This window comes from Pleurodeles waltl, chromosome 7 (assembly GCF_031143425.1).
Source record: "Pleurodeles waltl isolate 20211129_DDA chromosome 7, aPleWal1.hap1.20221129, whole genome shotgun sequence".
NCBI lineage: Eukaryota > Metazoa > Chordata > Amphibia > Caudata > Salamandridae > Pleurodeles > Pleurodeles waltl.
The window spans coordinates 549,451,911-549,464,400 of NC_090446.1; positions in this window are offsets into that span (position 1 = coordinate 549,451,911).

Below are 12,490 nucleotides of genomic sequence, written 5' to 3' on the forward strand. Positions count from 1 at the left end.
TGTTTAAAGTGAGAGAGCATATGCACTTTATTTTTATTTATTTTTTTACAATTTTTTTATTGAGAATTAAGAAATGATACAGAATAATACAAAATGCGGTACAGGGCAACACCCATATGGTTTTGACATTGGTTGAGTTCTCGGTTGGCATGCCCATTATTTTAACAAAGATAGGGCATGTACATTGGGATATAAAACAAAAAATAGAGAAGGGATGACAAGGAGGTGGGAAGGGGAGGAGGAATAAAGTTGGGTGTGGGGGAGAGTGGGGTGGGAGAGTAAGGGGGTAATAAGGCGAAGGAGGAGGAGAGGGGAGGATGGGAGGGAAAGAGAGAGAGGGAGGGGTTCAGTGAAAGAAAATGGGTCTATGCATCAGGGTGGCACAAAGAGTGTGGTAATGGTTTCTGTTGTGGCGTGGTCTGTCATGTTGGTTAATATGTAGATGTAGACATAGTTGCCTATGGTGCACAAAATAGGATCCGGAGTAGAGAAGTAGAATAATAATTGGAGGATTAGTCGGGCGAAGCCTACATGTGTGTCTTCGAACCGTGTGGGGCTCAGGTTTTCTTGTGGGCTAGTCCTATGAGTCAGTGCTGGTGTATATGGAGATGAGTTAGATATAAAAGAGGGGAGGAGTTGTGGAAGGGGGGAAAGGCAGAGACTCTGCGATCCAGAGGAAGAAGAGGGGCTTACAAGGTTGTTGGTTGCAGCTTGGGGTATCACAGAAATGGGGGCGTGTCGTCCGGTGTGTGAGAGTCGGGTATCTGAAAAAGAGGGAGGTGGAAAAAATGTCTTAGAGAAAGAAAGGGGAGGAAGATTAGAGCAAGTGGCCAAAATGTATGACGTACTATGTATATATAGGGGGAGAAAGTAGGTGGGAAGGGGGAAGGGGATGAGGGTGAGGATCATGTTGGCATCCATCAGCTATCCACCATCCGATGCCCATGGGTGGGATGGGAGCAAGGGAGGAGGTGGTGTAGGTAGTGGGGACCCCTACGGCCCTGACAGAAAAGGGATCCAGACTTCCATGAATAGAGCCACTTGATCTTGTAGGTTATAGATTACTTGGTCATGCATGGCAGTTTGTATCATAGCCATCATCCATTCTGCCGGTGTGGGGGCGATGCTGGATATCCAATGTCGTAGTATGCAGATTTTGGCTGTGGCTAGTGCAGTGTGCAACAATCTCTGTTGTGGGAGTGGTATGGGAAGGTACGGGCGCATGTCGTGGAGGAGGATGAGCGACGATGGGAATGGGCATGGTATCTGGAGGGTGTCCTTTAGAGCGTGGCGCATGGTATCCCACAGGGGTTGTATCAAGGGGCAGAGGCATAAGATGTGCAATAGGTTGCAGTGAGGGTCTGTACATCTCCAGCAGTTTGCATGCGGTATAAGACCCGCTCTGAACAGCCTCATGGGGGTCCAATACCAGTCTTGGAGGATTTTAAATAGACAGAACTTCAGCTGAGCTTCCAGTGTGCCTCTGTCGAGTGCTTCCAGAATATCTGACCAATCTTCCTCTGTGTATGTCGTTCCCAACCAGTCTTGCCACCTGCGGCGCAGGCTGTCAAGAAGGGGTTGCAAATAAAGGTAATTCACTAGTACTCCATACAAGCCTGCCATTAGGCCTTTGTGATGGCCCCACGTCTGCATGTAGGCGACAATTGGTGAGGTTTTGACTTTCCTTGAAAGGGTTCCTAGTATTTTGTGTAGGCAATGTTTGAGCTGCAGGTATCGCCATTCTTGGCTCTTATGTATGTCAAACTCATCTCTTAAAGTGGCAAAGGACCGGAGTTGTTCGCCATCTATGATTTGGGCTATATTGTTGATGCCAGCATTACTCCATTGGGGCCATTTTAGGATGTTACCCCCAATTTTAATGGTTTGTTCCCTTCTATAGGGGCTTGTGAGTGTAAGAAGGGGTGTATTCCCAAAAGGGGGTGAGCCCTATGCCACGCCGCATTTGTTGCCATGATGACCAGGTTTGGCCGTTGGGGGCGGTCTGCATATACTCCTCCTAATCCTTTGCGGTGCCCTCGTAGGAGATTCGCTGTGGCTACCCATTGTGGGGGGTCGGAGTTTCCACGGAGTAAGTATGCCAATTGCGACAGTTGTAGGGCCAACAAGTAGTTCTCCACAGAGGGGAGGCCTAAACCTCCATGGGATCGCCTTGCCAGTATTTTTGCTGGTGTCAACCTCGGGCGTATAGAGCCCCACACGAAGGTTCTTATTTAGGCGTCTATCCCACGGAGCAGTGTCAAAGGCACATGTAGAGGTAGCATGCCTAGTATGTATGTGAAGCGCGGAAGGGTGACCATCCTGACCGCCTGTGTCCTGCCCCACATGGAGAGTCCCAGCTGCGACCACTTGGCGAAGTCCTGTTTCATCCGGTATATAAGAGGGTCTAGGTTGTCCTTGATCATATGCTCCAAACCTCGGTTGACAAGTGTCCCCAGGTATTTGAAGTGTGATGGTGTCCATTTAAATGGTAGCCCATGGATTGCGGCCCTCGTTGTCATTCGGGAGAGAGGTAATGATTCGCTCTTGTCCCAGTTCACTCGGTATCCTGACAGGGATGCGAAATACCCTATGATCGAGAGTAGTGCTGGGAGAGACCTGTCCAAATCAGATAGGGTGAGCAAGATATAATATGCATAGAGGTAGATTTTGGAGGTCCCTCCTGTTAGGGGGATGCTTTGTATCTGTTGGGAGTTTCGTATGTGGGCCGCTAGGGGTTCCATTGCTAGCAAAAACAATAACGGTGACAGAGGACAGCCCTGCCTCGTGCCTCTACCAATGGGGAATGGGTCCGATATGAACCCCCCGCAATTGACTTGTGCTGTGGGGTGGTCGTATAATAGGCGGACTTTGGAAATGAACTGTTCCCGAGGCGGAAGTGTTTCATGGTAGCAAAGAGGTAAGGCCATTCGATACAGTCGAACGCCTTCTCTGCGTCAAGGGACAGGGCCAGGGCTTTGACCGGCATGTTGAGAGATTTGTGGAGAGTATGGCAGAGGGTACGCATATGATTTCTGGAGGTGCGGCCCAGTACAAATCCCACTTGGGTGTTATGGATCAAGGACGGTATCACTTTCCGTAAACGGGCTGCCAGCATACTGGCTAAGAGTTTGATGTCCCCGTTTAGGAGAGAGATAGGACGATAACTACCGCATAGTAAGGGGTCCTTGCCTGGTTTAGGCAGGACAACAATAGTTGCCTTATTGGATAGGGCGCCAAGGGATCCCTCCTTGCATGCCTCCGTGAGAGCCTCGTGCACCGCAGTGGTCGCCTCCTCCCCCGCCCATCTGTAGAATTCAGCCGGGAAACCATCCTCGCCTGGAGATTTGTGGTAGGGGAGGTTTTTGATGACTTGTATTATTTCTTCTCTGCTTATATCATCCTCTAAGAGAGCCCAGCCTGCCTCTGAAAGGTAAGGCAGATTGGCTGCAGCGAGGAAGGCCTCTGTTTGCTCTGTGGTGGTTGCTGTTTCGTGGGTATAAAGATGGCGGTAAAAGGCCGCAAATTCGTTTACTATGTCTTGCGGTCGGGTTATCACTGTTCCTGATGGGGACGTAATGGCCGGGATGCTGGAGGCAGCCTCTCGCTGCCGAAGTTGTGCCGCCAGAAGTCGGCCCACCTTCTCGCCCTGCTCATACTGATGGCCGCACAATCTTTGCAGTGCATATTCTGCCTGCGAGGTATATAGCTCGTTGTGGTTCATGCGGGCTTGTTCAAGAGAGTGGTGTAACGCTAGGGATTGTTGAGCAGTGTATTGTCTGGTGAGTCTCTGGATGTTGGCGCGATTGCCTCTCCTTATTGGCTAATGCTGCGTCGTCCATCATGTTACCTCTTAGGGTTGCTTTGACCGCGGCCCATAGGACTTGTTTGGAGGACACAGTGCCGGCATTGTCGCCCATGTAGGTGGATGTGTGGGCCCTTGGGGGGAGCGGTACCTATGTACCACAAAGCGCCATGGTTTACGGCCGGGGAAGACGAGGCCTATCTGGAGTAAGACAGGAGAATGATCAGAGAGTCCGCTTTCAAGTATACTAGAATCGTGAAATTGGGGGACTATGTTACGTGACACCAAAAAATAGTCCAGACGGGATTGGGTGTCGTGGACTGATGACAGGAATGTATATTCTTTATCTTTTGGGTGCAACAATCTCCAGTAGTCCGTCAGGCCTGCATCCATGATGAGGTCTGTCAGCAACGCTCTGTCATGATTATTGCCCGTGTCAATAGGACCCGTTCTGTCTAGTATGGCGTCCTGGGCTGGGTTCCAGTCCCCTCCTATGATGTAGCCGGTGGACCCTATGTCCGTCAGGAGGTGGTTGAGCTGTAGAAAAAAGGATCGTTTAGAGCCAGTCGGGGCATAGACTGAGCCTACGCATAGGGAAGTGTCTCCTACCTTCAGTTTTGCAAATACATACCTCCCCTCCGGATCATTCCATGTTTTAATGATTGTAACCAGGAGGGCTTTGCATATCAGAATCGCTACTCTGCATTTACAGGGGTGCCTCCTCGGGGCTCTCGTTCTGCTGAACAGCAACTGTATGAAACCCTTCCCACCCAATCTCGACGGAGCTTGCTGGTTTCCTCGTTGTCCAGATGGGTCTCCTGTATCAGGGCTATGTCCATTCTTTTAGACTGGAGAAAGGACAGCACTTTTTTCCTCTTTATGTAATTTGTCATGCCATGCACATTTCACAAGATGATTCGCAGTGGGGGTGTCGCGCCGGGGGAAGCTCTCGACAAATTGGATATGGCTATTAGAGCTCACTGATACAGAGAGTAGTGTTGGGGGACTGCTATTTTCTGTTGGGGTGGGGGGGATGGCTGTATGGTATTATGGGGGGAAGGGGACAGCCGGTGGACGCCGGAGCATCTCTCGGGAAAGGGGGAGGGAGGGGGAGGGATGGAGAGGGCTAAGGGAGCTGTGGGCTTAGAAATATGTTGGGGGGAAGAAGAAGGGGGAGAGAGGGGAGGGAAGGAAATATCCCAAGAGAGGAAGGGCAAGGGAAGAGGGGGGCGGGGATGAGGGAGAGGGATAGGAAAAGATAGGATTGAATATATAAATAAGATCTAGAGAAGAGGAGAATTGGGGGAAGAATGAAAGAATTCCCCCAGGGAGGTGGATCTGTAGGCTACGGGTCCTTTTCATGTAGGGGCTCCTGATGCTGTCGGTCAGGCATCTGCCAGGGGGGCAGGGGAACAGAGGTGCGGTCGCCATCGTCTGTTATTAGGAGGCTTTCTATCTGGCTCCTTAGGAAGGAAGATGGAGTATGATAAATGTATTGCGGGAGGGTTATGTGGAGGGATGGCCATACTGTAGTCGTAGTTGTTTTTTGGCAAGGGTGGTGGGAGGGGGAGAGGAGAGGGAAGGAGGGGAGGAGGGAACAGTGAAGGGGAAGGGGTGTATGTATTTCTGCTCGTTGTCAAATGAGAGCCTCACGATGTTAGTGGTGAAGGGGGGAACAGCTACATGTGGTCTGAGATGGGGGAGTCATTCTGTTGGCAAGGGAAAGCTATTTTTATGTATGTACATTTATATTGACCTGATAGCGTAGTAGAGGACCTTCTTATCCGTATGTTGTTACTGTGCAAGGTTCTATGTTGTGGGGGTGGCATGACGGATGAGGAGGGGGAGGGGGGAGAAATAAAGGGAGGAGGGGGGCGTGAGGGGGGGAGGATCAGGGTGGGGAGAGCAAATCAGACCAGCAGTGGGTCAGGGGAGGGGTTATAGGATATACAAACTTTTACATGTGCACGTATTACATTACATCCCACACTAATAACATTTGGTTTTAATTTCTTAGTATGATAGCTTTACATGAATGATATTGGGTTGGGTTTTGGGACCTATCCGAGATCTATAAGTAAGTAAATAAACAGTGGGGGGTATGTCAATTCTGAATCTCGATATAGACAATATAAACAATGTAAACAATGTAAACTCCACAATGGGACATAGGTAGATTCTATTATAGTATTACTTCATATTACGTTGTGGAGAAACGTAGAGGCTAGCAAGCAATGATATCTCGGTATCTGCATAGAGTATAAACCATAAGCCTGTACTTTATGTGAGCAGCGGTTACTTATAAGATCTGGCTTGGGCATTTAAGAAGTGTGCATTCTTTTGAGGCCCGATCGTGCCCATATGTTTCATCCTACAAAGATAATGTCTCTCCGAGTTAGCCCCATAATAATATCTGGAGAACATTTTAATGTATATTTTAATGATAGTCCCTAGTCTAAATGCAGTCTTTGGGGATAAATATTTTGTAATTTTAATATAGACAGTAGAGACCCAGCTTAAGGCCATGGGTGACTTCTGCTGTACTGACACTGCATCCTATTTCTTATCAGGGAAGGTATATGCAAACAGACTGACTATGCGTTCATCGTTTCAGTGTATGATAAATGCCCAATTTACATTTGAGCAGCGGGTAGTAGCAGAGTTTAGACTAATTACTGGTAGTGATTTTGCTAGGTCAAACTGTGGGTGAATACATTTTAACATTATAACATTCTAACATTGCCCTGTAAGGCCTCCTAGTGCAGTAGAGCAGGCAGAACTTATTAGCAGTATGGTATCATTTATATCAAAGGCTATAGAGGATATATTGAACAGAAATGCAGGGTCCGAATAAATACTCATCTGTCTGCCGGGTAGGTGGCCATCTTGCTCCATGGCTCTCATCGTTGTCCCGGTGAGACCCCTCTATTGCCAAGGGGCTAAGCGGTAGCTCACGGGGGTGCAAGAGTCGGTTTCAATGGCGAGCTGGATTTGTCTCTTTCCGAGAGCTGGGTGTGTGCCACCATGGCATGCAGGGCTTGTCCCCTATCATCTTGTGCCCTAGTTAGTCTTTCCAAGTCTCTACCTCTGGGACAAGTATCTGGATTGTGCCGGTCCGTGCTTCGCTTCTCAAGCCCAGAGGAAGGTATATGTCCGTCGTCTTCCATGGTGTCCTGTGACCAGTTCGGGGTAACAGGTTCTTTGGTCTGAGTTTGGAAGGACTCCAGAAAAAGTCTTAGGTCCTCGGGGTTGTAGAAGTCTCTGGAGACCCCATTTTTGGTGATCCACATTCTTGTGGGGTCGAAAAGTCCATATTTTATCTACAGTTGACGGAGTCGAGGTCTTAAGGATAAAAAAGCCTTCCTGCGTTCGATGGTATCCTTGGAGTAGTCGGGCGTTATGCGGACCTTGAATTTATCTATCCGGAAGGCCCGTGAGTTTGTGCTGCTTGAAGAATTTGACGGGTCTGGGAGTGACGTATCAGACAGGCAATGATTGGCCGGGGTCTTGAGGCCCCGTCATGGTGCTTCGGGCCCACTCTGTGTGCTCGCTGAAATTCCAGCAGTGGGTCAAAGGACAATGATGTTAGTTTAGGTATAACTGAGCTGAGGAAGGCCTGTATCCCGAGAAGGCAGATATTATCCCTCCTGCTTCTGTCTTCCAGGTCCGTCACTGTGCTCTGTAGATAAGAAAGATCTTGGTCTCTATCCTGGACTGTGGACATGTGGGTTTCCAGAATCCCCACACGGTGTTCCAACCCCGCCACCCGTGAGTGGAAGCTTGCGATGTCTGTCCGTATGGATTTGGTCTCCAGTGTCAGAGAGGAGATGGAAGCGTCCATCCCCTCTATCCGGCGACTGACGGCGGTAATCTCCTGCAGTATCCATTCCATAGTTGCAGGTTGGTCTCCGTCTGCCATCGCAGAAGGTTGGTTTGGCGTTGGGGCTGTGGTCGGTCCTGCTGTTGGAAACGTGGTACGTTTATGTTGGAGCGCTTCTGAGAATAGTAATTGTCGTGATGGTTTGCCTATGGGTTTGTGGCCTAATTTGCCTCCGGGCATCTCAGTGCTACTCTGTAGAGGAGGCCTTATGAATTCTGAGGCCCTTGTCCTTTCCCTCCTGCCTCTCTGAGGGGTTGGTGGGGGTAAAGGAGCGTAGTGTGGTCTGTTTTCAATCCCCCCTGTTGACGTTACAGGAGTATGTTCTCCACAGTGGGACTGCGCTTATTTTGGGTTGCTTATTTGTCCTAATTTGCAGTGCCGCACAGGGCCGTTCAGTGAGGTCCTCGTCTTGCCTTGCCCTTAGTTAACCGTAAGGGCGATGATTTGTTCACCTCGTAATAGCAATAACAAAAACACACTGCTGATTGACGTGTCCTGGGGCAGGGGAACCAACAGTCCAGAGTTTCCTGATGGGCCAGGCTGGTCATCCTGATCCAGGCGTACAGAGCTGCTTTCATCACTGTGGGCCTCTTCAGGGGGTGGACTGGATGTAGCTGGCACCTCCTCTCTGGTGACGTTGAGTAGGGGACCTGTGGGGATGCAAATACAGTGTTATTGTATCTTTGTTTGCCATCTTGTGCATGGGTGTGTTTCCCTGTATGATTGTGATTTCCCTGTGAACTTGGCCTTGTGTTCGTGGTGGTTTTGTGGGCTGGGTGAATCTCTGTGATGGGCATACTGTGGTGTTGGGTGTCCATGCAGGTCTGTGATGGGTGTCCATGCATAGGTGTTGCACGCAGGGCTTGGTATGGGATGGGTGGGTTGTGATAATGGGGTATATGTGAGGTGGTGGAGTGATGGGGGTGAGGATAGGGGTAGGAGTTAGTGATGGCATGCAGGTAGGGTGGGGGATATAGAGATAGAGATTTGACTTACTAGAGTCCAGTCCTCCTGCTACTCCTGCGAGGCCCTCAGGATGCATGATCGCCAAGATTTGTTCCTCCCATGTTGTTAGTTGTGGGGGAGGAGGTGGGGATCCACCGCCAGTCCTCTGTATGGCTACCTGGTGTCTGGCAACCACCGAACGCACCTTCCCCCGTAGGTCGTTCCACCTCTTCCTGATGTCATCCCTTGTTCTTGGGTGCTGTCCCACGGCGTTGACCCTGTCCACGATTCTCCCCCATAGCTCCATCTTCCTTGCAATGGACGTCTGCTGCGCCTGTGATCCAAATAGCTGTGGCTCTACCATGACCCTTAGCTCCTCCTCAGAAAACCTGGGATGTCTTTGGGGTGCCATGGATGTGGTGTGAGTGATATGTGTGAGGATGTGTGGAGTGGTGTGTGGGGTGATGTGTTGGGGTGTATGCTGTGATGTGCGTGGATGGTATATGGGTGATGGTGTTCTGTGCCTCTGATTGAGTGGGTGCTCCTGCCTTGTTTCTCTCTTTGTTTGTTATCTTTTTTTTCATTGAAAGGGTTGTGGGTAATGTAGATGTGTGTTTTATAGTGTTGTGGGGGTGTGGGTGTGGTGTGTGTATGTGTGTCAGGTGTGTGCAGTTTGAATTGTCCAATGTGGTTTGGTTTTGTAAGTGTGTGTGTATTTTGAGCACAGTGGTGTATACCGCCAATGGTTTACCGCATTTAAAGACCGCCGCGGTGATTCATGGGTCGTGATACTGTGGGCGTATTCCTGTTGGCGCAACGGTGTAGGTTCTGCTATCGGCAGTTTATCACTGATCTCTGGTGTGGCAGACTTGTGTGGGTGTCTGTGTAGTGGTGGATATCTCTGTGTGGGTCATAATAACCGTGGAGATCCAAGAAAAAGTGAACTCCCTGGGGGTGAGCCACAGGAGTGTGGAAGAGATCAAAAAACGGTGGTATGACCTCCGCTCCCGGACCAAGGAGAGGGTGGCAGAAAGGCTCCGGGAGATGAGAGGCACAGGAGGGGGACCATCATCCGTACCACCACCCACACCCCTGGAAGAAAGGGTGGAGGAGACCCTGGAGCAGGACGCAGTGACAGGAATAGGAGATATGGACACCTCTGAGCCCACTACATCAACCGGTGAGTACCATGTGATATGCCTGTACCCCCATCAATGCCATACCCCCACCCACCATGTACACAGGGGCATGCACAACCAAGATAGCTCCATTACAGGGTAGCAAACACCAGAATGATGCATTATGGGAAATGTTGTCAAGTAGGCAGTTCATAGGCAAATGTTTATTAGGAAGTGTGCAACAGATAGTAGACACTGACAGTCTGTTCCCCATGTCCCACAGCTCTCCCACCAGACACCACCACAAGCCACAGCAGCCAGCCCCATGAGGACAGCACAGGAGCTGCCACCACTCCCACCTGCATGACCAACACCATCCCTGTGATGTCAACACCTGCTGCAACAGTGTTTCAGGAGGCTGCGCCAGCAACAGGCAGTAGTGCCACAGTAGAGCACACAGGGCATCCACCGCTGCACAGGCAACGCAGGTTCAGGAGAGCAGGGCTGCAGGCTGAGTCCGGCCGTCCATCTACCACCAACAGCGAGGCACAGCTGCTCCGTGGTCAGCGCCTGCAGAACAATATGTTAGGGCATATTAGTGGGGTGCTGCACCGCTTTGTGAGAAGCAATGAGGCCAGCATGCAGCAGCTCCATTCCCAATTGGACGTGATTGGCACAAACACTGGGGACCTAGCCCTGTCCATGAGGGAACTGGTGGCAGGACTACTGGCACAGGGCGAGCGTGGGCGGCGCAGGGACCGTCAGCTGCTACAGAGGCTTGACAGGATGGCCACATCAATTGGCAGACTGGCAGTTAACACCACTGGCCTGTCGAGAAGGACAGTTGGCCTCCAAGTAGAAATGGGCCATTTTGCAGGGGATGTGGCTAGAGGCCTGGGCCGGATCACACATGCGATTGATTTAATGGAGGCACGGCATCTGTCCAGGGGCACAGGGGACACACCCCAGGACAGCGAAGAGGGCTCTACAGTGAGCAGTGTCTCTGCCAGTGACACTAGGGTGCTCCGGAGTGGGAGTACCAGGCAGAGCACTGCAGAACAACCAGGGACCAGCCAGGCTGGCAGGGGCCGCCGTAGGACTTAGACTGAACCCTGTCCCTGATGTTGGGGCACATGACAGCAATGTGCCCCATGCATGGTTTGCATTTTGATGTACATGAACAGTTAGTAATTGTAAATAGTTGAATTTCTGCACATATTAAATAGTTTTTTTGTTCCACTTAACAAATGGACTATTTGGTCAATAGGTGAGTATGGTTGAAGTTGACACGTACCTTCCAAAGTATTGGGTTGCGATGTGTTCCCGTCTCAGTCTGCCTTGATTTGCTATACTCCGATCCCCATGATGGCGATGTGGGTGCTCTTGCTCTTCATCCTCAGAATCTGGGTCTGCAGGGGTGAGAGGTAGCCCACGTCGGGTGGCAATATTGTGCAGGATGGCGCATGCGACAACAGTCTTGAATGCTGTAATGGGGGTATACTGGAGGGCACCTCCACTGCGGTGGAGGCATCTGAACCTTGCTTTCAGTAATCCGAAGGTGCGTTCTATGATGTTCCTGGTCCTCTTATGTGCACTGTTGTATCGCCTCTCTGAATCATTGCTGGGTGTTAAGAACGGAGTCATTGTCCATGGCCGTAGAGCATATGCACTGTCACCTGTTGGGCACAAACATTACACTGTTAGAAAGTCCTGGTTGGTGTGCATAGTGACCTGTGTGTATGTCTGCAAGGTGTATGCAGCTTTACCTAGGTGGTATCCGTCTCCAAACTCCCCACGTTCCAGGCGTTGGTGTATCCCACTGTGCCTAAAAATGTAGGAGTCATGGGTACTGCCTGGAAATTTTGCGACAATATCAGTGATGACATAATGGGTGTCACCAACAACTTGAATATTGAGTGAGTGGGTACACTTTCTGTTGCGGAACCGATGTTCCAGGTTTGCAGGGGGGCATATTTGAATATGTGTCCCATCTACACACCCTATGATATGGGGAAAGTTGGCAATCTGTTAAAAGTCCAGCTTGGTGCTGTTAATTCCTGCCTCATTCCTGGGTAGGTATATGAAGTCAGACATGTATGTGAGTATGGCATCTAGGAAGGCCCTGAGGAACCTTGACAGTGCACTTTGAGATACCCCACCTGCCACAGCAATGACCCCCTGATAGCTCCCAGAGGCCAAGAGGTGCAGTGAGCATAGCACTTGTACATGCGTAGGGATGGCGCAGCCGCGCAGAGTCTGCCGTTCTAGCTGTGGTTTTAGTAATTCAATTAATTCTAGTATGGCTGCGCTGCTAAGGCGGTATTTGTCATATATCTCTTCCTCAGTATGCTGAAAAAGAGTCTGCCTTGTTCTATAGATCTTCTCCTGTCTGTGGCTCCTCCTCCTCCTCTGCTGGGCTGCGTGGACTCTCCTCCTCACTGCTATCAGGTATATCTCAGCCATCTTGAGTAACCCAGATGCCTTCTGGGTCTCCTTTTATACTTTGGTAATGGTTACCACCTGCTCTGAGTTAGTGGTAAATTGGACATGCAAACTGGGCTTTTTGCGAGCAGTCGCAATTTGCGAGTTGCAATTGCATATGGTTTGCGACTCGCAAATTGCGACTTCCTATTTGCGGGTCGCAAAATGGGGTTGCAATTTTTGCGAGTCGGTAACGGCTCGCATCGCTTTTTGCGAATCGGAAATGGGATTTTTGCATCCCATTTCCGATTTTGCACAGTCGCA